Source organism: Thalassophryne amazonica, chromosome 2, assembly GCF_902500255.1.
Source record: "Thalassophryne amazonica chromosome 2, fThaAma1.1, whole genome shotgun sequence".
NCBI lineage: Eukaryota > Metazoa > Chordata > Actinopteri > Batrachoidiformes > Batrachoididae > Thalassophryne > Thalassophryne amazonica.
Window position 1 is genome coordinate 2,659,063 of NC_047104.1, and position 27,334 is coordinate 2,686,396.

At 42.2% G+C, this 27,334-nt stretch overlaps 1 protein-coding gene across 1 annotated transcript in view; it reads right to left on the reverse strand.

The window, feature by feature from the left end:
* The window catches only part of znf395a (zinc finger protein 395a), a 62,421-nt gene that overhangs the window by 28,879 nt on the left and 6,208 nt on the right, over window positions 1-27,334 (reverse strand). The window lies entirely within an intron of this gene.

The following is a 27,334-nucleotide window of genomic DNA, read 5'->3' on the forward strand; positions in this document are numbered from 1 at the left end:
GTCTTTGGGATGGTTATGAATAATTTTTTTCTCTAATAGTTAAAATTGTATTTGCAAAGAAAGTCATGAAGTCATTACTAGTTAAAGTTAAAGGAATACTCGGCTCAATAGAGCTCTGACTCTTTGTCAGCCTGGCTACACTGCTGAAAAGAAACCTGGGGTTGTTCTTATTTTCTTCAATTACTGATGAATAGTAAGATGTCCTAGCTTTACGGAGGGCTTTTTTTATAGAGCAACAGACTCTTTTTCCAGGCTAAATGAAGATCTTCTAAATTAGTGAGATGCCATTTCCTCTCCACCTTATGGGTTATCTGCTTTAAGCTGCGAGTTTGTGGGTGATACCACGGAGTCAGGTACTTCTGATTTAAGGCTCTCTTTTTCAGAGGAGCTACAGCATCCAAAGTTCAGAACAGTCAGATTGCAAAAAACATGATATGATTGAGGAAATCTGAGCTCAGATTCAGATTCTGCACCACAAAATAACATCAGTTCTCAAAGTCCATGAAAGAATTTGTTGTTTTTTTGTTGGGTTTTTTTTTACCACTGTCATTCTTAGCAGTCAGTTGACTATCACTGTATTTTCAAAGCATACTGATGGAGGGGGAGGTGATGGTCAAGTGGTTAAGCGCTGGGCTTGATACCTCTACCCACTGTCATCTAAATTTGCTCTTCACGCCATCCCCAGAAGACAGGCCGTCCCCAGAAGACAGGCTGCCCCTTCTTTTCAAAACTGTGAAATCTGCCATTATGTTTCTGATTTTTTCACCCCAGAACTTCAGAAAGTCTGTGTCTGGAAGAACCATAAAATGCAGATTTAACAGGCCAGAGTTTGCACGGAGACAATTTGAAGTAAATTCTTCCCAGACAGGTTTTGAAACATAAGATCAAAGACTTTTTTCAAAAGTCAGGTCGCTGTTCTGGTCCTTTTGCTTGAACCAGACCCATTTTCTGATGAACTCTAAATTGTCTCGTGCAGCAGAACAACGTTTCATCTATTTGCTTTGCGCAGGGCGGAGTTCCCAGTAAAATCTGTAACAATGTCTCTCATTGGCTGATGGGTGGACATGTGGCAGCGCGTAACATGCTTCAGTGTAGGATCAGGATGTGAAAACGTCAGACTTAATATCCACTGTGGCGTCTCATCAGAGATGTTTCCAAATGATTTTACAAACAGAAACTGCATGAAGACAGACCATCGACTAAATCCGACGCTGGCCAGGAAAATAAAAATAGCCTTTCTTCTTCAATTTCAATTTATTTCATTTATATAGCGCCAAATCACAACAAAGTTGTCTCAAGGAGCTTCACACAATTAAGGTCTAAACTTGCCAACCCCCAGAGCAACAGTGGTAAAGAAGAACTCCCTCTGAGGAAGAAACCTCAAGCAGACCAGACTCAGAGGGGTGACCCTCTGCTTGGGCCATGGTAACAGTTACAAGGTTTTGCAAACTTTAACAAAGCTGAAGAAACAGAAAACAAAAAAAATCAAACAACTTAATAATATAAAGAAGATGAGAAGTTCACACAGACGTCAGCACCACTTCTTCATTTACTGGCAAGCCAACATGGTGCATTACTGCCACCTACTGTTAGGACTTGGAACATTAATGGATTCTGACCTATGCTATCAAAAATAACCCAGAAACTTTCACTACACAAGTAAAAACCCAGATTTCCAGAAAATTCCAGAAAACTATCAACACTGGGCATAAAACTTGTGCCAAATTCACTGTGGCGACCCCGAGGGAAAAAAACAAGAGAGCCGCCAAAGGGACTTCCATTTTTACCACATGTACCCCATAAATCCAGAGATAGTCCAAACTAGACCTTCTTGGACTACAATCGGACACATAATGTGGAATCTCTGTCAGTGTGACTGGAACAGTTTGTCTTTCTGACCTCTGCCACGGGATGACCACCGTACATTTTTATCTTGACCAGGATAGACTGAGACTAGACTTTAAGTGCTGCGTGGGCACCTTATGTGGTAGCGTTGAGGTCAAACTTGGCTTTGGACTCACAGACTATTTAAGGAAATGGTTCAGGTGTACAATTAGACGTGTCCCAAATGACACATCAAAGGTGTTGCCCACCTGGGAGGAAGCGACCAACCGATCCGTCTGATTCTCAGACTACAATTAATATTTGAACATATGCACCAAACACCCCCCCCCCCCCCAATTTGGAACAGGAATCCAGAAGAGGTTCCAGATTCTTCTGATCCTTCAGAATTGTACGCGTCAGACGTTTATGTTTTTTGTGTGACATCATCATGTCAAACGACAGAGCGGCTGCTTATGTTTCCACATGGAAAACTGATCAGGAAAATAAAAAAAATAAAAAAATCAGACCGACCAGCACAACTGACAATAGTACCAATATCACTAAAATCTTATCTGAAACGATTCATCGAGTAATTTGAATAATTCGATCACAAAAAATGTTCGAGGCAAATTCTTTGCCTCAAGGCTTCATTTAAAGCTGTAGTACATCCGCCAGGCCTGTATGTGGCGCTGTAACGCTCCCACAAAAAACACAGAAGATGACCATAGCGCTAATCAATGTAGCAGGCGATGCTACAAGTTTGCAAAGCCACATGCTGAGTAAAATAAAGCCTTTTAAGAGAAAGGGTCCGCGCGGATCGTCTGAAACGGACTTACTGCGCATTTAAAGTGAAGCAGTGTGTTTGTATATATATATTTTTAAAAAAACACGTTTTGCTCCACAAGCTGTTCTCCACCTCCGCAGATGAAGCAAAAGGATGCACACTTTAAATGAGTCATGTTTAATGATTAAAAAGCGCTTTAATTCAGATTTGGTAAGAGTTTTTATCAACAGGCAGCTTTTGTGGAAACGCTGCAATCCACAGCCGTTTGTCAAAGGCTCTGTTATTCGCCAAGTATCCACAGAAAACAAAGAATTTGACTTTGGTTTGAGCTGCACTCTGTACAGCATGTATAAATATACACCAAACACTGAATAAATCACAGTAATAAAAAGTGTAAATGAAATATGCAATAAGAAGGAAAAAAGAATGCAGACTGAAGATTTCACAGACTGCCTGGGTTTATGGTTTGGCAAAGCTCTAAAACTCTTAATATGAAAAAATAAATAATTACCCGGCAAAACAGAGAGAGGGAACACCCTAAACTTAAAATCTGCATGATGGCACAGAAACATTGTGCCACTGCTTTAGGGAGAGCCCTGCCACTACTGATATTGTTTAAAAACACAAAGGTACTTTTCATCCGATTAATCGATAAAATAATCGATTAATATTCGATTCCAAAAATATTCGATAGCTGCAGCCCTAATTCCCACCCCTCCCCCAAACCTCCAGAGCTCATCTACTCCACAGGGGTTACCTATGGTGTAAGCATCAAGTGTCTCCCCTATGAATTAACTGGACTGTATTTATAAAGAGCTTCTCCGTATCAGTCAGAAGCACTAGGTGCTTTACAATGATGCCTCACACACACACATAAGGTGCCCAACTGCACACGAGATCAACCAGTAGGGCTGTCATGATTAGGAATTTCTGGAGACGATTAATTGTCAGACAAATGACAATTAATTGTGGACCTCGTAGTACCATATCACCCCAATAGAGCGCTTCGCTCTCAGACTGCAGGCTTACTTGTAGTTCCTAGGGTTTGTAAGAGTAGAATGGGAGGCAGAGCCTTCAGCTTTCAGGCTCCTCTCCTGTGGAACCAGCTCCCAATTCAGATCAGGGAGACAGATACCCTCTCTACTTTTAAGATTAGGCTTAAAACTTTCCTTTTTGCTAAAGCTTATAGTTAGGGCTGGATCAGGTGACCCTGAACCATCCCTTAGTTATGCTGCTATAGACATAGACTGCTGGGGGGTTCCCATGATGCACTGTTTCTTTCTCTTTTTGCTCTGTATGCACCACTCTGCATTTAATCATTAGTGATCGATCTCTGCTCCCCTCCACAGCATGTCTTTTTCCTGGTTCTCTCCCTCAGCCCCAACCAGTCCCAGCAGAAGACTGCCCCTCCCTGAGCCTGGTTCTGCTGGAGGTTTCTTCCTGTTAAAAGGGAGTTTTTCCTTCCCACTGTAGCCAAGTGCTTGCTCACAGGGGGTCGTTTTGACCATTGGGGTTTTACGTAATTATTGTATGGCCTTGCCTTACAATATAAAGTGCCTTGGGGCAACTGTTTGTTGTGATTTGGCGCTATATAAAAAAAAATTGATTGATTGATTGACAAATAATTGCGATTGACGAATATATTGTCTATTTTTTTTTCTTTTTTTTCCCTTCTTTATATTCTACTATTGTAGTATAATTACACAACTCTGAAAGAACGTTTGGCTTCTGTGAGTGGAGAAACTGGGAATGGTGCAACATTTTTATTTTTATCTTCATTTTACATACAGTCCCAACTTTTTCTGAATTGTGGTTGTTTCTATTGCATTTCTGAAATTGTTTCTCCTCATCAGTCACGTTTTGTAAACACTACATTAAGCTCAAGATTGAACAAATAAATACCTTTGGAAAATAACAGCTGTTAAAGTTCAGAGTTCTCACCTGCTTTTTGTGATCTGTGCGTCTGAACATTTTTTTTTTTTGTGGCTCAGTTCATTCATATATTCTCATTTTTTAAATATGTTTTTAAAGCTATTTGACCGTTTATTTCATCTCATGATCTCATAAATTTAGCATACGACGCGCACATGGTGAGAACAGGACGGTAACGGCAGAATCACACCTTTAGAGAAAGTTCAGAGAGAAGTAAAAGCAGCTTCACGTTTTGTTTTTTAAACATGTTCACTCGGGTTAAAATCCTCTCTCTGCTCCGCGCTCGCTGCGCACTGAACGTGTCGCGCCTGCATTCAGGAATCTCCCTCACCCACCCCCTCCCTCACAGTCTGCAGCCTGTTAACTCCGCGCGTGCACGCACACACAGTCACAGACACAGACACACACACCAACAGCTCCGCATTTTAGACGGCTTTTGAAGAAGACGGCACTGTTTTAATCAGCCGTCAGCCTCCTTGTTATTGTCCCGCCTTAAGACGAGCATGAGGCTGCAGCACAATGATGTCAGATTCTGAGTCGTTTTATGCTTTGTGGATAAAATAAATAATTCACGGTAATCGCGAATATGAAAAATAATCGCAATTGATGAATATTGTAATAATTGTGACAGCCCTATCAACCAGGGGCCCTCAGTGATTTTCTGGTGTGGTGGGAGTTTCAACCAAGGGTCTCAAACCCACCGCCTCACCCCTGGACCATCACCTCCCCAAAACTAGTGTCCTTATGAATGCGCGCACACACACACACACAGGACAATTTTACTGTCAACATCCAAAAACAAGTGGGCAAAAGTGTTGTGTGTTGGGGGGGGTGGCCGGATGTTTTGGTGTTCTTTTCTTTTCTTTGCTCTTCAGGTGGCATGGAAACTGATTTGTCTGTGGAGAAGGTGCTGGCTGAAGAGTCCTCACCCTCATCAACATCATGTGCAGCACCTGTGAATGGTGCTCATGCAACCTTAAAGACTTTCAGCTGAAGCAGATAATTGGATGGCGTTCTGCATTTAAGGCATGTGTGATTCAAGCAGAACTGCCGGGAACTTGACCTTGTGATGTCCGTTTGTGAGACGCTGAGGACCGCGCCTGGGTTTGACACATCGAGCCCGTGAAGCAAGGAAGGGTGAGGACACTTGCTGTCAGCACACATTAAAGGTGATTAAGTGTCTGACTAATTGCTGATAGTAACTTGGTGTTTTGTTACGCAGTATACTGGAATTGTGATGAGAATTGTGCAGTTTGCTTCTCACTGCTGTGGCGTGCAGGATAAGTGATCCTCCACTTGTTGTGAGAAGCTGCTCATTTGCATAAAGTTAAAAAATACAGACCTGAATGTGTTGCTGATAGCGTGTGTCTTTTGAAAGATATTGTTGTAACTGCTGACTTACCTCACCTCTTCTTTGCTTCACAGAGAGTCAGTTTGTCGTGTCCACCTGGGGGGTGTTTGTCTGGTGGTAGTGGGTCCAGGAACCACGGGCTTCTATCCTTTTGGGCGCTTAAGAGCGTGCCAACAGTCACTCCACCAGAAGGACGTTGTTTCAGTTTTGTACACATTATGCTGCACAGGTGAAAAATAAATTGTTTCTGTTGTTGGAACCGCTTTCTGGTTATTTTTAGCGCTGGGTTCTGTCTGACGCAGGTCCGCTCCTCAACTCGCGTCGACACATAACAGTAGTTCCCGGCCATTCCATAATGGACCCAGCGGCAGAAGCGGTTCCTTTTGCCGAAAAAGTTCAAGAACACTTGGAGAAAATATGGGAGCAATTACAGCATCTCGCAAACCAAATTAAACAAACAGACGCCTGTGTTACGGAGCTTGCAGCGCAAGCCGTTCCACTTCCTGCTGCTCCAGCTGTGGCATCATCGATACCGGGGCAGATAACTCCGTCACCCAGAGATTCGGTGTTCAAACCGATTATTTGTCATCCGGAGCCTTATGCGGGAGACGTCGAAGCCTGTGCTTCGTTTCTGATGCAATGTTCTCTGGTTTTTGCTCAGCGACCGGCTTCCTTCTCTTCTGATGGGAGCCGTGTTTCATATGTGACAAATTTGCTCCGAGGTGACGCCTTAGCTTGGGTCACAGCGTTGTGGAGTAACAACTCGCCATTGTTAGGGTCCTTTAAGGATTTCTCCCGGGAGTTCCGACTGGTTTTTGACCATCCGGTGAAAACGAATACCGTTGCTCAACAGTTGCTGAATCTCAGGCAGGGGAGGCAGAGTGCGGCGGAGTATTCCGTGGACTTCCGGATTTTTTCTGCTCAGTCAGGTTGGAATGCCGCAGCTTTACGGGGCGTGTTTGTAGACGGGTTAAATGAGTCATTAAAAGACGAGCTGGCAGTCCGTGACGAGCCAAACGATTTAGATGAGCTAATATCGTTGGTGATTCGTCTAGATGATCGGATGAAGGAGCGTGGACGCGAGAGAGGACGCCCATCAGAGCGGGTTTTTTCGTCTCGGGGCTTTCCCCGACACAGATCTGGGCCGCCTCTTCTTCGCCCCACTGAGGCTCCTCCGACGGGACCTCTGGCTCCTCCTGTTGACGAGCCCATGCAGCTCGGACGAGCAGAGATTACTGTATTGCCCCGACATATAAACGTCAAGAAAAATAATGGTGACGTATCTCCAGGTGTTCTGGGACAGGCAAAATAACACACATAAAAAAAAAAAATTAAAAAAAATCTAGCACGGATAAATGTTTTGTTTTCTTTAAATAGGGGTTATAATTGTATGGGGAGTCAGAGGCATATCAGGTGGAGTGAATGTTAGGCGGTTAGAAGCCCGTCTGGGCTCACTTAATTGTTAATTTTTATGTGTTTTTAGGTACTTTCTGTTTGGGTTGTTGGGTCGTTTTATTTTGTTGTTTTTTATTTCTCTACATCCCTAACCCCAACCTCACTTGCCCCAAGATCGTTTGTCTTGTGGGTTGTGGGGTGGTGCAGGTTGGTCACGCTGAGCATTCTCAGAAGACCTCTGCACCTAGGGGGGGGGGGGGGGTGTTAGAGGCGTTTTTCTTGGTTTGGATAGGGCCCGGTTCCACTCCAGCCTCGGTGAGCCTTTGTACCGTTCGTCATTGGTGTTGCCGGGGTGTGGTGCAGCGGAGACTTACCTCAGTCGGAGGGGTGGGCCCATCTGTTGTCGTTCGCCATTTCGGTAGTTCCACCCCTCCCGAGAGGCTGGGGTATGGTCGAGTTGGGGCACCGGACGTATTTCCGGTTCTCCGCTGCGCCTTGGGGTTGGAGCTGGGTTAGTTTTTTCCTGTTCCCTTCTCCGGCTTAATGTTTTGAGCCGTTTGCCAAAGTTGAGCCGCCGAGGGGCTCCGGGAGGGACCCGGGGTCTTTCGGGGTGCCGGGGAGGGTAACAGGGTTTACGGTCGTTTTATATCCCCCCGGGGTTGTTTTTGGTAGTCCTCCGGGGGTTGATTTTTGATTTTGTTCTGTTTCCTTCCGGGTTCCACCTCCAGGGTTGATGGGACGGTCCTCTGGGGGGGAACTGGCTTGGGGCCAACTAGCCAAGTGTGACCGGGTCTGGGGTTCCGGGGTTGTGGGGAGGGTACCTCCTGGGGTTGATGGTACGGTCCTCTGGGGGGGCGCCGTTTGCTCCATGTACACCTGGGGACCTTTGTGGGATTATGGTTCTGGCTGTTCCTCCTGGAACTGGCGATGAAGGCCTTCTGGGGGGGGTTGGGCTCTGCAGGTCATTCTGGGGGGGTTGTTTGTTATTTTTCTTTTATGCATTTACGTTTGTATTGTGTTTGTGGGGCTGTGTTGGGTTTTTGCGTTTGGGAGTTTTTCTTTTCTTCCCGGGGTTTGATGGGACGGTCCCCTGGGGAGGTTTTGGGTGGGTTTTATGTTTTTTTTCTGTGTGTTGAATTGTACTGGGGAATGTTTTGGGGCTTTTGTTGATTCCAGCCGGCCTTCCAGCTGCGGTGCCTGTCCTGCTGTCTGTGGTGGACCTTAGGAGCGTGGTGCTGTCTGCTTCCTGACGTGGACCCCGGAGGGAGGTGCTGTTCTCGGGCCTGGTCTGTTCGGTCACCGGGAGGCTTCCCGTTGATGGGGGGGTACTGTTGTGTGTTGGGGGGTGTGGCTGGATGTTTTGGTGTTCTTTTCTTTTCTTTGCTCTTCAGGTGGCATGGAAACTGATTTGTCTGTGGAGAAGGTGCTGGCTGAAGAGTCCTCACCCTCATCAACATCATGTGCAGCACCTGTGAATGGTGCTCACATGCAGCCTTAAAGACTTTCAGCTGAAGCAGATAATTGGATGGCGTTCTGCATTTAAGGCATGTGTGATTCAAGCAGAACTGCCGAGAACTCGACCTTGTGATGTCCGTTTGTGAGACGTTGAGGACCGCGCCTGGGTTTGACACATCGAGCCCGTGAAGCAAGGAAGGGTGAGGACACTTGCTGTCAGCACACATTAAAGGTGATTAAGTGTTTGACTAATTGTTGATAGTAACTTGGTGTTTTGTTACGCAGTATACTGGAATTGTGATGAGAATTGTGCAGTTTGCTTCTCACTGCTGTGGCGTGCAGGATAAGTGATCCTCCACTTGTTGTGAGAAGCTGCTCATTTGCATAAAGTTAAAAAATACAGACCTGAATGTGTTGCTGATAGCGTGTGTCTTTTGAAAGATATTGTTGTAACTGCTGACTTACCTCACCTCTTCTTTGCTTCACAGAGAGTCAGTTTGTCGTGTCCACCTGGGGGGTGTTTGTCTGGTGGTAGTGGGTCCAGGAACGCCGGGCTTCTATCCTTTTGGGCGCTAAAGAGCGTGCCAACAGTCACTCCACCAGAAGGACGTTGTTTCAGTTTTGTACACATTATTATGCACAGGTGAAAAATAAATTGTTTCTGTTGTTGGAACCGCTTTCTGGTTATTTTTAGCGCTGGGTTCTGTCTGACGCAGGTCCGCTCCTCAACTCGCGTCGACACATAACAAAAAGAAGCAGAAACTGGCCAAAAATCCACCAACAAAAAACAAAATGCTGTCGGGAGGGACACACGGTCGGACAGGCGTGCACAATACCATGCTGACAGTATTGTGCACGCTCGTGTTCGCGAGCATGTGGAAAGTTGCGCACACAGCAGTGGAGCAAAAAAAATGTAAAAAAAACACAATTTATAATACTTAATTTGTGTTATAAAGAGCGGCCTTAGCCTCCGCTGAGACGTACAGCAGGAAGTAACAGAATGACGCGGATTACTGTTCTCCCTCTATGTTTTACATGAATTACCTGATGCGCTCGTCTCATGCAGAGCCGGCCCCTGTGTCATGAACCCATCAGCTGGCATGGTGTGTCCAGCGGTCCACAGTGATCTGCTGGTGATCGCATTGCAAATGTGATATGTGTTTTAGTACAATGAGGGGAAATCCTGCAGACACATGCGCCTCGTAGTGATTTTTTGCATGGTACAATATTCTCCAGCATTGTGGTGCGCTGATGCTTGGGATTCAGCTTGGGACTCCGGCGAGGGCGGTCACATCTCCTCCTCTCTCCTCAATCTCTGCTCCAACCTTCAAAGTGCCTACTTCACTGTGAATTCTTCAAACTATATTGGATTAATCATGGAATTGATCAGCTGGTCTCTGAACGCTATTGACACCATTTTTTTCTACAAGATCAGGACCCTGCGTGCCCAGACGGAACTCACCCTGCGGACTATGTTCTCGATGCCTGGGAGACTTGGCTAGTCGCATGCTTTGCGCCTTTCTCTGTGGAGGACGTTGAGGATTTATTCATATTTGGTTTCATAGTAGGAGGGCTGGTACTTATTGGCTTATGTGCTGCCCTGACCTACCAGAAGATTAGCAAGATGGCTGCTGCCAAAACCATGACCCCTCACTTGTCCGTCATGATTAATGAGTTGGGCAAGGCGATGCATTCTCAGACTGCGTTAACCCTTGAACTCAGACGCAAGTTGGCTAATATCTCGGAGCAAATGCGCACCTTGGAGGAGAAACAGAAGATTTCAGAGGCCAGGGAATTTTCATAATTCGGATCTGGTTTGTTCATGTGAAGCTGGAAAAGTGTTTTTCACTGCTCAACCACAAACACGGCAGGCTTATCAGCCTGTCAAGGATAAAATGCCCATTGTTTATCCTCCAGAAGAATTTCTACGGCCTTGGGAAGATCGGCTGCCTCCTTATCTCTCTAACTCCAATACACAAGGACAGACAGACTCACACATGGACAAAGACTGAAGCTCCACTTTCCCTCCTACCTCCCCTCCTGCCCCCCATCACACACCCCATCCCAGCCACCGCTCACGCCACCCCTTTCCCCTCCGGGGGCTGCGCGGTTTTAGCTGCGGCAGGTCCCCATTCCCCCCAAGCTAGCGGCGGCGTGACTCCTATTGCAGCGGCTACCACACACTCACATCGCCTCAATTGAATTGAATTGAATTTATTTATTTATCCAGCACACAGCTGAGCAACAACAAAGGCAATAACAAAACATAAAAGAAACAACTTACAAAAACCCGTGTGGCCGAAAGGGTGAAGACAGAAGCAAAGCTTATAAGCACCCTCCCCTTATACCATTAAAAATAAAGAATGTATATATACACACACACACACATATATATATATATATATATATATATATATATATATATATATATATATATATATATATATATACACATATACACACCTACACATATAGTCATAATAGCTGTACAAGAAAAGAGAGAAAAGAAAAAAAAAGTGCATAAACAATTTAACTTAATCACAACCAAACAAGTAAGAGTGAACAGTGACAAAATGTAAACCTAATCCTTCAACCTATAACGGGTAAATATATTCTTTTTGTAAAGCCTTTTAAAACCAACCAATGTACCAAGTATTTTAATATTATCAGGACAATTATTCCAAATATTAACACCCCTGATGGAAACACAATGACTTTTGACGGATCTTCAATTTCTCAAATAATAATGTTCCTCTCAAACTGTAGCTGGAGTCTCTCATTTTAAACAGATTCTGGACATGTAGAGGCAAAAGCTTATTTTTAAGTTTATACATAATCTGTATTGTAATATAATCAACCAAGTCCCCGAATTTTAAAATTTGCAGACAAGCAAATAACGAATTTGTTGGCTCTCGATATGGTTTATTACTGATAATTCTTATAGCTTTCTTTTGCAACAGAGAAACTGGTTTAGTATTAGTTCTGTATGTATTTCCCCAAACCTCGACACAATATGTCATATATGGAACAAGTAATGCATGATATAAAGTGGTCAATGCATGTTGGGTGAGGAAGTCCTGGGCTCTGTGCAGAATTGCAATGGCTTTTCACATTTTAGTTTTAACATAGTTAATATGTGTTTTCCAGCTTAATCTATCATCAATATGAACACCAAGAAATTTTGTATCTGTTACAATTTCAATATCATGTAGTAATAGTTTTTTGCTTAAATTCCTGGACTTATTCCCAAATATGATACACTTAGTTTTACCAAAATCAAACCATTTTTTAAATTTATGTAATTCGTTCTTCATCTTGTCCATGAGCTGTCCCAAATGATCCTCACTACAAAACACAGTCGTATCATCCGCAAATAAAATACAACTTACATACTTAGAAACCAAACATATATCATTAATATACAAAAGGAAGAACAGTGGCCCAAGGACTGAACCCTGGGGCACCCCACAAGTAATCTTCAAAAACTCAGAATTTGTCCCACCAAAGTGGCACACTGATACCTACTGTCTAAGTAGCTCGCTATCCAGTCATGTGCCAATCCCCTGATACCATACTTCTGTAATTTGTCCAATAGCAAGGTATGATCTATAGCAGTGGTGTCCAAACTATTCCAGAAAGGGCCGAGAGGGTGCAGGTTTTCTCTGCAGCCACTGACTTCAGCAGGTCATTTCATTGATGAACTCATCCCACCTGCTCAAAGTGATGTTAATCAGTGAAATCACCTGCTGAAGTCAGTGGCTGCAGAGAAAACCTGCACTCTCTCGGCCCTTTCTGGAATAGTTTGGACACCACTGATCTATAGTATCAAATGCTTTCTGTAAATCAAAAAAAACCCTACAGTATAATGCTTATTTTCAATCGCGTTGGTAATTTATTCAATGAAATCCATCACAGCCATCGAAGTAGTGCGATTCTTTCTAATGGGCCTTTCACACTGAATCCGTCAGATGGGTCAAAAATCGGTCTAAAAAGCATTATTTTCAATGAGACGCATTGCGTTTTAGATGCGTCTGATGCATCACGTCAAAAGCTGAGCTAAACCGACGCATCTGACGGGAGCGCGCACTGCCGCTTGTCGGCAGGCTGACGCAGTCAAAGTTCAAGCCAATCCAACTTTCAATGCTCTGAGCTGTGACGTACCTTTGCGTTGTCCAATAGGAACGACGCGTCGGGCCAAAACACGTTAGACTAGTGGCAGAAAACACTGATCTCTACAAAATGGATCGGTGTTTAAAAAAAAAAAAAAAAAAAAATGGATCGGCGTAGAAACCACTGATCTGTACAAAACAAACGTGTCACAGGACTGCTCATTTATGGAGCAGTTTTCTGAAGAAAAATCCTTGGAAATGTTTTTTGTTGTTGTTACCTCAGAATTTCTGATTACGGTTTAAAAAATTTAGAACACTTGTAATTAAAATAGCTAAATAAATCAATAAATGGTTCTTTAGAAACCTTTCATCTGTAAATTAAAACCACCTGTTATTTCAGATTAGATAATTTCTTGTTTAACATAAGGGACCTTGGACATTTAATTTTAGACAAAATAACATGGAAATTTGTACATTTTTTAAAGTCTGGTAGATTATTTATATCTCATTTCAACCAGAAAAACAGACACTGTAAATAAATACAAATGTTTATTAGAAATGCAACAGGAAATAATTTAACAATGACTGCAGTGATTGTAAAGTAGGATTTCTGTGACATAAACCTCATGATGAATTTTTTCACGGCCATTTCAACTTGTAATTTTGCCAAAATATGTAATTGCCTTTGATGTTATGAGGACAGAGTCATTTCTAAAATATGAATTTGAGCACAATAAGTGGAGAGCTTCTACTTGTGCAAATGTCTTTGGACTTTGATTTGTGGACATTTTTAATGATCCGTTCATTTATTGTTAAAATATAAAATGAAACAGCTTTTTTAAAAATAATAAAATAGTTGCTGTTCAAAGAGCCTTCATCTCTGGACCAGATGAAGGTCTCTTCTGCAGTTTTGACCTCTGGTGGTGTTGCTGAAGAGCAGAGACGTTTTCTTTCGACTGGACTTCATGGTGTTCAGCTCATCAATGGAAGTTTGGTTGTATGCACAGCAAATGTTCCTGATTGGGACAAATAAAAATATTTCTTTAAATATAAAGAAACACTAAACAGTTTATATATATATAAAAAACGATGGAAAAAATGCCCAAAAAATAAGTTATTTAAAGTTGAGCTTTTGTGGTGTCTGAAAAAAGCTGTAGCTTTATTTGGTAAAAATAAAAAAGACTGAACCATTTAGAAATTAAAGTGTTCACTCAGATCAACTGTGCTAAAAGGCTACGCTAACGTTAGCCGATCATTAAACCTTCACAGCAGTTCAGTAAACGTCACGTTTTATTTTTACATTATTCTCACCTCGATAAAGCTGCAGAACTAAACTCCGTTGGGCAAACTGGGACTTCACATATATCCAAAAAGTGGGAGATTTCGGACTGAGTGGGTTTGTTCCATCACCCCGACGGCCTGCCTCGCTCTGCCCAGTGATGATGCCTGAAGGCCGGCTTCTCTGTGCGGGTCGGCCCGCTGTCGCGGTTCGATCGATAGCCCACCAAGTCATCAGTCGGCGTCACTCTGAAAAGTAGCTGAAAAAAAGCTTCTCCCAGCAGGGTGATGGCAGAATTGTTCTACTGCTGTTTTTTAAAGGTTTTTTGTGGTTCAGGCGACGCAAATTCAAGATGGTGATTGCTGAACTTTTTTCAGATTGTGAAAACGGCCAGAGTGTGATGTAGCAACCCCCCCCCCTTTTTTTTTTGCTGCTTCCAAAGCGACGCGTCTGACGTCATGTGTCGGATCCGTCGGATGCGTTTTCCAACGGATTCCGACACGTTGACGGATTGGCCTGACATATTCAGTGTGAAAGGCCCATAAAATCGTATTGATGCTCGCTAAGGATATGATGTTTAGTTAAAAAATAATTTAACCTAATTTCACATACCTTTTCCAGAATTTTGGAAAACTGTGGTAAGAGGGAGACTGGCCTATAATTGCAAAATACATGCTTGTCACCAGATTTGAACAATGGATCACTTTAGCTAGTCATTAATGACAAATTACAGATATATGTTAAAGGCTTAACAATGCAATCAATAATATTTTTAACAAAAAACATATCAAAACGGTCACTATCAGTTGATTTTTTTCCCTTTAAGTTTGTGAACTATATCAATAATTTCTTTTTCATCCGTTCCTCTAATAAACATTGAATCACAAACTGTTTCTATTGTTTTGCTGTAATTCAAGGAGCACGTTTTGGAAGGAACAATTGAATTTGCTAAGTTTTTACCCACGTTAACAAAATAACCATTAAAATGATCTGCAATAGTTTTAGTTTTCTTTAACAATTGTGTCAGTATTTGTATAAAAATAGGCAGGATATTCTTTGACATCTTTTTTCTTATGATTTCATTTAACAACCTCCAACAACCTTTAACAACCTCAATTTGGATAACGGACTGTTTCAAGTTTAGTGCACATAAACAATGCCAAATGTATATGTGTTGTCTTAATTCTGATGTGTGCCATTATTACAGTCAACAAGTAATAATTGTGGATTAATTGATGTTTGTCTGTGGTAATGTGAGTGTGGCCGTAATCTCGTTGTTGTTGCACTTGTAATGACAATGACAATAAATCTCATCCATCATCCACCCATGCGGTGCGCTGATGTGGTGGTCAGCTGACAGGCGATATGTGTTTTAACTTATTTTCATGTGAGGGCAGCATGCTGAGGTCTGCTCAGAGAAATTATGCAAGGTCATATTCTACAAGCCACCACAGGTGTTCTCCAGCTGTGACTTGCAAGCACAGATATCTGAACAGCTGCAGGTCACAGGGACACGCCCACCTTTTTCAGCAGACCTCGCCAGCTCACAAAAAAAAAAAAGGCTGCAGCACAGTCACACCCATGTGTTGCTTGGTTACACCACACTCGTGTTGCACTTAGACAATTTTCACAGACAGCTCCAATGTGGTCGTCTGCACTCTACTCTCGTGTCAGGAGCACAAACAGTCCCGCCTTTTCTAAGTGTCCAGCGAGCGGTGTTGGATGTTCGTGTGTGGCATTTGAGGCAGCTCCGATTTTTCACAAGTGGCATGCAATTCCTCCTTCGTGCGCCACTCGGCTTCAATCCTGTTATGTGTGAAGGGGCCTCTAAAGAGGGCGTTCAGCACTGACTGCAGACGTCACAGTGATGTCACAGTGACTGACAGTCTACCGAGTCATTTACAGTCATAACATTGGATAATGAACAATAACAACCAGCAGAACCAACAAATCCAGTCAGTGCAAATTATTTCTTCATCAGAGGAGAAGTTTTAAGGTTGATATAAGGCTGACTTTTGGTTGTGCAATTAACTTTTTTTGGTGCAAGTAATTTTTTGTTACTAGCACCAGTGCAAGTAGGTTAAAAAATGTATTTCGACCCCTGTATGTTGGGGTTTGTGGAAACCTGACTGTAGTAAAACAATCTGTCCATGCAGACCTTCTTTCAGTGATACCTGTCTCATGCTATAGCATATATACTTACAATAAATGCCATAACAATAGACAGATATCACTGAACTTGCCAAAACTATTCTTTAAGTGTCTTTCCTTAACCTGCAATGAGCTCTGAAATATACTGAAACTTCATGCAAGTATGTGTAAATTATTTAAAGAGATTAAAACCTATCAAAACAACATTTTCTTCCTCAGAGGGAGTTTTTTCTTACCACTGTTGCGTGTGTTCTTGCTCTGGGGGTTGGCAAGGTTACACCTTACCTACATATTCTATTTCTACCTCATTTTCTTATATCATTGTACTGTTACTAGTATTATTATTATTGCTTATCCTTGCACACACTGTTGATGAACATTTTCCTCTACTTGCATCCATCTTGTGTGTTTTTTTTAAAGAGCTGACGTAACGTGAATTTCTCCTCTGTGAGACCAAGAAAATTTATCTTACTTGTGTGAAGCGCCTTGGGGCAACTTTGTTGTGATCTGGCGCTATATAAATGAAATAAATTAAGTTAAATTAATTTGTGGTATAAAACAGTGATGTTATTACTATTTACCTGTGAAACGTATGTTTACAAATTACTGCCCCATAACTAGGGATGGGTATTGATAAGATTTTATCAATATCGATGCCATTATATAGGGATGGGTGGTTGGCTCTCACTGCGGTATTGTATCACTTCCTGTTCCGGAGCACAGCGGTGTTTTGCTGTATCTGTTAGCTGTTTAATCTGCGCAGTTAGATTGATCTAGTTAACTAGATAACGATTTGTTTCACAGTGTAATCTTCACGTGCCTTAACTAAAGCACTCCCTCTGCTGAATCACCTCTAAATTATTTACACATTATTCACTTTGTGTGTTTTTAGGAATCCGCTAGCTTAGCGCAGCTACTAGCTTTTAGCCGGTTTAGCATGGCGGCTTCTCCTGTCTCTCCCGCACTTTTCTGCTCTGGGTGTGAAATGTTTAGTTATTCCTCGGCCTCCTTTAGCAGTAATGGTACTTGTAATAAGTGTAGCTTATTCGTAGCTTTGGAGGCCAGGCTGGGCGAATTAGAGACTCGGCTCCGCACCGTGGAAAATTCTACAGCTAGCCAGGCCCCTGTAGTCTATCCATGAAGCCAGAGGACACACACCAATTAGCTAAACTGCAGGATTGTCTTACAGACATAAAGACATGGATGACCTCTAATTTTCTGCTTTTAAACTCAGATAAAACTGAAGTTATTGTACTTGGCCCCACAAATCTTAGAAACATGGTGTCTAACCAGATCTTTACTCTGGATGGCATTACCCTGACCTCTAGTAATACTGTGAGAAATCTTGGAGTCATTTTTGATCAGGATATGTCATTCAAAGCGCATATTAAACAAATATGTAGGACTGCTTTTTTGCATTTACGCAATATCTCTAAAATTAGAAAGGTCTGGTCTGCTTGAGGTTTCTTCTTCAGAGGGAGTTTTTCCTTACCACTGTTGCTCTGGGGGTCGGTATGGTTAGACCTTACCTGTGTGAAGTACTTTGAGGCAACTCTGTTGTGATTTCACAATCCTGGCTACTACTGGTGGTTGGCTCTCACTGTGGTATTGTATCACTTCCTGTTCCGGAGCACAGCGGTGTTTTGCTGTATCTGTTAGCTGTTTAATCTGCGCAGTTAGATTGATCGAGTTATCTAGATAATGATTTGTTTCCCAGTGTAATCTTCACGTGCCTTAACTAAAGCACTCCTTCTGCTGAATCACCTCTAAATTATTTACACATTATTCACTTTGCGTGTTTTTAGGAATCCGCTAGCTTAGCGCAGCTACTAGCTCTTAGCCGATTTAGCATGGCGGCTTCTCCTGTCTCTCCCGCACTTTTCTGCTCTGGGTGTGAAATGTTTAGTTATTCCTCGGCCTCCTTTAGCAGTAACGGTACTTGTAATAAGTGTAGCTTATTCATAGCATTGGAGGCCAGGCTGGGCGAATTGGAGACTCGGCTCCGCACCATGGAAAATTCTACAGCTAGCCAGGCCCCTGTAGTCGGTGCGGACCAAGGTAGCTTAGCCGCCGTTAGTTCCCCTCTGGCAGATCCCGAGCAGCCGGGAAAGCAGGCCGACTGGGTGACTGTGAGGAGGAAGCGTAGCCCTAAACAGAAGCCCCGTGTACACCGCCAACCAGTTCACATTTCTAACCGTTTTTCCCCACTCGACGACACACCCGCCGAGGATCAAACTCTGGTTATTGGCGACTCTGTTTTGAGAAATGTGAAGTTAGCGACACCAGCAACCATAGTCAATTGTCTTCCGGGGGCCAGAGCAGGCGACATTGAAGGAAATTTGAAACTGCTGGCTAAGGCTAAGCGTAAATTTGGTAAGATTGTAATTCACGTCGGCAGTAATGACACCCGGTTACGCCAATCGGAGGTCACTAAAATTAACATTGAATCAGTGTGTAACTTTGCAAAAACAATGTCGGACTCTGTAGTTTTCTCTGGACCCCTCCCCAATCGGACCGGGAGTGACATGTTTAGCCGCATGTTCTCCTTGAATTGCTGGCTGTCTGAGTGGTGTCCAAAAAATGAGGTGGGCTTCATAGATAATTGGCAAAGCTTCTGGGGAAAACCTGGTCTTGTTAGGAGAGACGGCATCCATCCCACTTTGGATGGAGCAGCTCTCATTTCTAGAAATCTGGCCAATTTTCTTAAATCCTCCAAACTGTGACTATCCAGGGTTGGGACCAGGAAGCAGAGTTGTAGTCTTACACACCTCTCTGCAGCTTCTCTCCCCCTGCCATCCCCTCATTACCCCATCCCCGTAGAGACGGTGCCTGCTCCCAGACCACCAATAACCAGCAAAAATCTATTTAAGCATAAAAATTCAAAAAGAAAAAATAATATAGCACCTTCAACTGCACCACAGACTAAAACAGTTAAATGTGGTCTATTAAACATTAGGTCTCTCTCTTCTAAGTCCCTGTTGGTAAATGATATAATAATTGATCAACATATTGATTTATTCTGCCTTACAGAAACCTGGTTACAGCAGGATGAATATGTTAGTTTAAATGAGTCAACACCCCCGAGTCACACTAACTGTCAGAATGCTCGTAGCACGGGCCGAGGCGGAGGATTAGCAGCAATCTTCCATTCCAGCTTATTAATTAATCAAAAACCCAGACAGAGCTTTAATTCATTTGAAAGCTTGACTCTTAGTCTTGTCCATCCAAATTGGAAGTCCCAAAAACCAGTTTTATTTGTTATTATCTATCGTCCACCTGGTCGTTACTGTGAGTTTCTCTGTGAATTTTCAGACCTTTTGTCTGACTTAGTGCTTAGCTCAGATAATTATAGTGGGCGATTTTAACATCCACACAGATGCTGAGAATGACAGCCTCAACACTGCATTTAATCTATTATTAGACTCTATTGGCTTTGCTCAAAATGTAAATGAGTCCACCCACCACTTTAATCATATCTTAGATCTTGTTCTGACTTATGGTATGGAAATAGAAGACTTAACAGTATTCCCTGAAAACTCCCTTCTGTCTGATCATTTCTTAATAACATTTACATTTACTCTGATGGACTACCCAGCAGTGGGGAATAAGTTTCATTACACTAGAAGTCTTTCAGAAAGCGCTGTAACTAGGTTTAAGGATATGATTCCTTCTTTATGTTCTCTAATGCCATATACCAACACAGTGCAGAGTAGCTACCTAAACTCTGTAAGTGAGATAGAGTATCTCGTCAATAGTTTTACATCCTCATTGAAGACAACTTTGGATGCTGTAGCTCCTCTGAAAAAGAGAGCTTTAAATCGGAAGTGCCTGACTCCGTGGTATAACTCACAAACTCGTAGCTTAAAGCAGATAACCCGTAAGTTGGAGAGGAAATGGCGTCTCACTAATTTAGAAGATCTTCACTTAGCCTGGAAAAAGAGTCTGTTGCTCTATAAAAAAGCCCTCCGTAAAGCTAGGACATCTTTCTACTCATCACCAATTGAAGAAAATAAGAACAACCCCAGGTTTCTTTTCAGCACTGTAGCCAGGCTGACAAAGAGTCAGAGCTCTATTGAGCTGAGTATTACATTAACTTTAACTAGTAATGACTTCATGACTTTCTTTGCTAACAAAATTTTAACTATTAGAGAAAAAATTACTCATAACCATCCCAAAAACGTATCGTTATCTTTGGCTGCTTTCAGTGATGCCGGTATTTGGTTAGACTCTTTCTCTCCGATTGTTCTGTCTGAGTTATTTTCATTAGTTACTTCATCCAAACCATCAACATGTTTATTAGACCCCATTCCTACCAGGCTGCTCAAGGAAGCCCTACCATTATTTAATGCTTCGATCTTAAATATGATCAATCTATCTTTGTTAGTTGGCTATGTACCACAGGCTTTTAAGGTGGCAGTAATTAAACCATTACTTAAAAAGCCATCACTTGACCCAGCTATCTTAGCTAATTATAGGCCAATCTCCAACCTTCCTTTTCTCTCAAAAATTCTTGAAAGGGTAGTTGTAAAACAGCTAACTGATCATCTGCAGAGGAATGGTCTATTTGAAGAGTTTCAGTCAGGTTTTAGAATTCATCATAGTACAGAAACAGCATTAGTGAAGGTTACAAATGATCTTCTTATGGCCTCGGACAGTGGACTCATCTCTGTGCTTGTTCTGTTAGACCTCAGTGCTGCTTTTGATACTGTTGACCATAAAATTTTATTACAGAGATTAGAGCATGCCATAGGTATTAAAGGCACTGCGCTGCGGTGGTTTGAATCATATTTGTCTAATAGATTACAATTTGTTCATGTAAATGGGGAATCTTCTTCACAGACTAAAGTTAATTATGGAGTTCCACAAGGTTCTGTGCTAGGACCAATTTTATTCACTTTATACATGCTTCCCTTAGGCAGTATTATTAGACGGTATTGCTTAAATTTTCATTGTTACGCAGATGATACCCAGCTTTATCTATCCATGAAGCCAGAGGACACACACCAATTAGCTAAACTGCAGGATTGTCTTACAGACATAAAGACATGGATGACCTCTAATTTCCTGCTTTTAAACTCAGATAAAACTGAAGTTATTGTACTTGGCCCCACAAATCTTAGAAACATGGTGTCTAACCAGATCTTTACTCTGGATGGCATTACCCTGACCTCTAGTAATACTGTGAGAAATCTTGGAGTCATTTTTGATCAGGATATGTCATTCAAAGCGCATATTAAACAAATATGTAGGACTGCTTTTTTGCATTTACGCAATATCTCTAAAATTAGAAAGGTCTTGTCTCAGAGTGATGCTGAAAAACTAATTCATGCATTTATTTCCTCTAGGCTGGACTATTGTAATTCATTATTATCAGGTTGTCCTAAAAGTTCCCTAAAAAGCCTTCAGTTAATTCAAAATGCTGCAGCTAGAGTACTAACGGGGACTAGAAGGAGAGAGCATATCTCACCCATATTGGCCTCTCTTCATTGGCTTCCTGTTAATTCTAGAATAAAATTTAAAATTCTTCTTCTTACTTATAAGGTTTTGAATAATCAGGTCCCATCTTATCTTAGGGACCTCGTAGTACCATATCACCCCAATAGAGCGCTTCGCTCTCATACTGCAGGCTTACTTGTAGTTCCTAGGGTTTGTAAGAGTAGAATGGGAGGCAGAGCCTTCAGCTTTCAGGCTCCTCTCCTGTGGAACCAGCTCTCAATTCAGATCAGGGAGACAGACACCCTCTCTACTTTTAAGATTAGGCTTAAAACTTTCCTTTTTGCTAAAGCTTATAGTTAGGGCTGGATCAGGTGACCCTGAACCATCCCTTAGTTATGCTGCTATAGACGTAGACTGCTGGGGGGTTCCCATGATGCACTGTTTCTTTCTCTTTTTGCTCTGTATGCACCACTCTGCATTTAATCATTAGTGATCGATCTCTGCTCCCCTCCACAGCATGTCTTTTTCCTGGTTCTCTCCCTCAGCCCCAACCAGTCCCAGCAGAAGACTGGAGGTTTCTTCCTGTTAAAAGGGAGTTTTTCCTTCCCACTGTCGCCAAGTGCTTGCTCACAGGGGGTCGTTTTGACCTTTGGGGTTTTACATAATTATTGTATGGCCTTGCCTTACAATATAAAGCGCCTTGGGGCAACTGTTTGTTGTGATTTGGTGCTATATAAAAAAAAATTGATTGATTGATTGATTGATTTGGCGCTATATAAATGAAAATGAATTGAATATTGAAATATAAGACCATTGATAATCTTGATCTGGGGCTCCACGCAAGATCTCATCCCATGGAGCCAAAATTATCATGAGAACGGTGAACAAAAATCCCAGAACTACACGGAGGGACCTGATGAATGACCTGCAGAGAGCTGGGACCAAAGTAACAAAGGCTACACACTATGCAGAGAGGGACTCAAATCCTGCAGTGCCAGGCGTGTCCACCTGCTTAAGCCAGTACGTGTCCAGGCCCATCTGAAGTTTGCCAGAGAGCATATGGATAATCCAGAACAGGATTGGGAGAATATCATGTGGTCCGGTGAAACCAAAATAGAACTTTTTAGTAAAAACTCAACTAGTCATGTTTGGAGGAAGAAGAATGTTGAGTTGCATTCCAAGAACACCATATCTACTGTGAAGCATGGGGATGGAAACATCATGCTTTGGGGCTGTTTTTCTGCAAAGGGGACAGGACGACTGATCCGTGTTAAGGGAAAAATGAACGTGGCCATGTATCCTGAGATTTTAAGCCAAAACCTCCTTCCATCAGTGACAGCATTGAAGATGCAACGTGGCTGGGTCTTCCAGCATGACAATGATCCCAAATACACTGCTCAGGCAATGAAGGAGTGGCTCCATAAAAAGTATTTCAAGGTCCTGGAGTGGCCGAGCAAGTCTCCAGACCTCAACCCCATAGAAAATATGTTGAGGGAGTTGAAAGTCCATGTAGCCCAGCAACAGCCCACATCACTGCTCTAGAGGAGATCTGCATGGAGGAATGGACCAAAATACCAGCTACAATGTGTGCAAACCTGGTGAAGACTTACAAGAAACGTTTGACCTCTGTCATTACCAACAAAGATTATGTTACAAAGTATTGAGTTGTACTTTTGTTATTGACCAAATACTTATTTTCCACCATAATTTATGAATAAATTATTTAAAAATCCTACAATGTGATTTCCTGTAATTTTTTTTCCTCATTTCATCTCTCACAGTTGAAGTGTACCTATGATGAAAATTACAGACCTCTCTCATCTTTCTAAGTAGGAGAACTTGCACAATCAGGGACTGACTAAATACTTTTTACCCCACTGTAGCAGACAAACACAGTGATATTTGAGAAGTGAAATGAAGTTTATAGGATTTACAGAACATGAGCAATAATTCTTAAAACAAAATTAGGCAGGTGCATAAATTTGGGCACCCCAACAGAAAAAAATACATAAATATTTAATAAATCCTCCTTTTGCAGAAATAACAGCCTCTAAACGCTTCCTATAGCTTCCACTAAGTGTCTGGATTCTGGTTGAAGGTATTTTGGACCATTCTTCTTTACAAAACATCTCAGGTTTGTTGGTTTCTGAGCATGGACAGCCCGCTTAAAATCACACCACAGACTTTCAATAATATTCAGGTCTGGGGACTGAGATGGCCATTCAAGAACGTTGTACTTGTTCCTCCTTCAACTTTGTTACTGATTCATGAACATTGTTCTCAAGAATCTGCTGACATTGACTGGAATCCATGTGACCCTCAACTTTAACAAGATTCCCAGTACCTGCACTGGCCACACAGCATGATGGAACCACCTCCAAATTTTACTGTAGGTAGCAAGTGTTTTTCTTGGAATGCTGTGTTCTTTTTCAGCCTTGTTATGTCCAAATCAGTCCACAGCACCTTATTCCAAAATGAAGCTGGCTTGTCTAAATGTGCTTTAGCATACCTCAAGTGACTCTCTTTGTGGTGTGTACACAGAAAAGACTTCCTCTGCATTACAGCATCATACAGCATCTCTTTTTGCAAAGTGTGCTGTATAGTTGAACGATGCACAGAGACACTATCTGCAGCAAGATCTTGTTGTAGGTCTTTGGAGCAGGTCTGTGGGTTGACTATGACTATTCTCACCATCTTTCGCTTCAGCTTATCTGAGATTTTTCTTGGCCTGCCCCTTTGGGCCTTAACTAGTACTGTGCCTGTGGTCTTCAATTTCCTCACTATGTTCCTCACAGTGGAAACTGACAGCTGAAATCTCTGAGATAGCTTTTTGTATCCTTCCCCTAAACCATGATGTTGAACAATCTTTATTTTCGGGTCATTTGAGAGTTGTTTAGAGGCTCCTATGTTGCCACTCATTAGAAGAGATGCAAATAGGGGAAAAATTTGCAAATGGCCACCTTAAATACTAGGGATGTCCCGATCAGGTTTTTTTTGGCCCCGATCTGATTCCAAGTCATCTGATTTTGAGTATCTGCCGATACCGAGTCCTGATCCGATACTTTAAAAAACTGAATGAACAATGAACAAATGCTAAATATATAATAATTTCATTTTAATCACCTTATTTTATTATTTATCACTTAAACAGTGCATTTCTCCTTGAGGTAGCTTGAACAATCAAGTAATAATCTACCAGACTTAAAAAATGTACAAATTTCCATGTTATTTTATTTGTCTAAAAATAAATGTCCAAGGTTCCTTATGTTAAACAAGAAATGATCTAATCTGAAATAACAGGTGGTTTTAATTTATAGATGAAAGGTTTCTAAAGAACCATTTATTGATTTAGCTATAATTACAAATATTCTAAACTTTTTAAAACAGTAATCAGAAATTTTGAGGCAACAAACAACAACAAAAAACATTTCCAAGGATTTTTCTTCAGACACGTGGTTTCTGCACTGATCTGTGGTTCAAATCCCCACCTGACTGGAAAATCACTAAGGGCCCTTGGGCAAGGTCTTTTATCCCCTATTGCTCCCGGTGTGTAGTGAGCACCTTGTATGGCAGCACCCTGACATCGGGGTGAATGTGAGTTGTAAAGCACTTTGAGCGTCTGATGCAGATGGAAAAGCGCTTTATAAATGCAGTCCATTTACCATTTGTACAGATCAGTGGTTTCTGCCACTAGTCTTCCGTGTTTTGGCCCGATGCGTCGTTCCTATTGGACAGCGTGAAGCTACGTCACAGCTCAAAGCGTCGAAAGTTCAAAAGTCAACTTGAAAAGTAAAAGTAAAAAAAAAAAAAACAACTTATATTTGCGTCCTGACAGTCCTCAGTGTCCCTCTGATGCTTTATCAGGGTTCAACAAGTTTAGAGTAGCGCAGTGAACGTGAATGAAGATGGAAGCTCTTTAAGACGCGCTCCTAAGTGTGATGACTGTGCACGTCGCTCGTGCGCACCATCTCTCGCTCCGTTTTGCAGACAAACGATCACAGGACAATTTGTTTTTTTCTTTTTGTTAATCACATGACAGATCGTCGTCCTGAGGACTTGGTCAGCACCGGGTCCTGCTGCGCATGGAGGGATGACTGAGCAAGAGTTTCGGTGGGAAAGTGTCCATCATCCTCTTGTCGTTCCATCGAGGCATCAGGCTGAGCGCGTAAACACACCAACAGCAGTTCTGCAAAAGAAACTTTGCGTGTGTAACTCACCCCACCTCTGTCCGGGTGAACGTATGTTTTTTCTTTTGTTCAATTAAAAAAAAAAAGACTGAGTTGAACTTTGACCGCGTCAGCCTGCCGACAAGAGGCAATGCGCGCTCCCGTCAGAAGCGTTGCTTAGCTCGGCTTTTGACACGACGCTTCTGACGCCTCTAAAAAGCAAAGCATCTCACGCCTCTGACGCTTCCGATGCGTGAAAGGCCCATTAATCTGCAATAATGAGCCTGAAATAGCGCTGATCAAAATAATGATAAAATCTATATCGGATTCCTGATTGGGAGGCAACGTTCGATTTCGATCAAGTGTGAAACCACGTGATCGGGCCCGATTTCTGATCACGTGATCAGATCGGGACATCCCTATTAAATACCATTTCTGATGATTGGATTCACCTGTGTAAGGAGGTCAAGGGTCAGTGAGCTTACCACATCAATTTTGTGTTCCAATAATTAGTGCTAAATGTATTCAAATCAATAAAATGACAAGGGTGCCCAAACGTATGCAACTTTTGCATACAACTGTAACTCGCACGGATGACCCGCAATGCACCACCCACCCAAAGTATTTCTCAATGGATTGACACTGATCTCAGAAATGGTCAGAAACCCAGGAAAATTCTGAAATCTGCAGATTCTTGTAAAATTCTCATCCCTGCTATCAGCTGCAATTTGAAGTAATTACAACCACATCACATAGTCACTGTAGGATTTTTTTTTTTTTTGCGGGGAGGGGTGTTGACTCTTTGTGGATCAAAAGCATTTGGACTGTTGCATGCATGCTAACCTTATCAAGATAAACAACTGGTGACATTTTGGAACTGACTCAGTAAGACTCTGGATCTGTGGTACAACACTAATCTGCATGAAACTGTTGGATCTGGATCAGGATCCAGACCAGTTGAGCCACACAGGTCTGATGTTAGTGATGTTCTGTATCGTGAAATAACCTATAAACATGTCAAAATGTTAATCCAAACACAGCAGTTATACACTGCTGAGGTTTGCCAGAGGTCTGTGCTCAGAGTGCCGCTCCAGCTCTTCTTTAAGATTCACTACAAATAAATCAATCACATATATATATATATATATATATATATATATATATACACATACACACATATATATCAATCAATCAATCAACTTTTTTCTTATATAGCGCCAAATCACAACAAACAGTTGCCCCAAGGGGCTCCATATTGTAAGGCAAGGCCATACAATAATTATGAAAAACCCCAACGGTCAAAACGACCCCCTATGAGCAAGCACTTGGCAACAGTGGGAAGGAAAAACTCCCTTTTAACAGGAAGAAACCTCCAGCAGAACCAGGCTCAGGGAGGGGCAGTCTTCTGCTGAGACTGGTTGGGGCTGAGGGAAAAAACCAGGAAAAAGACAT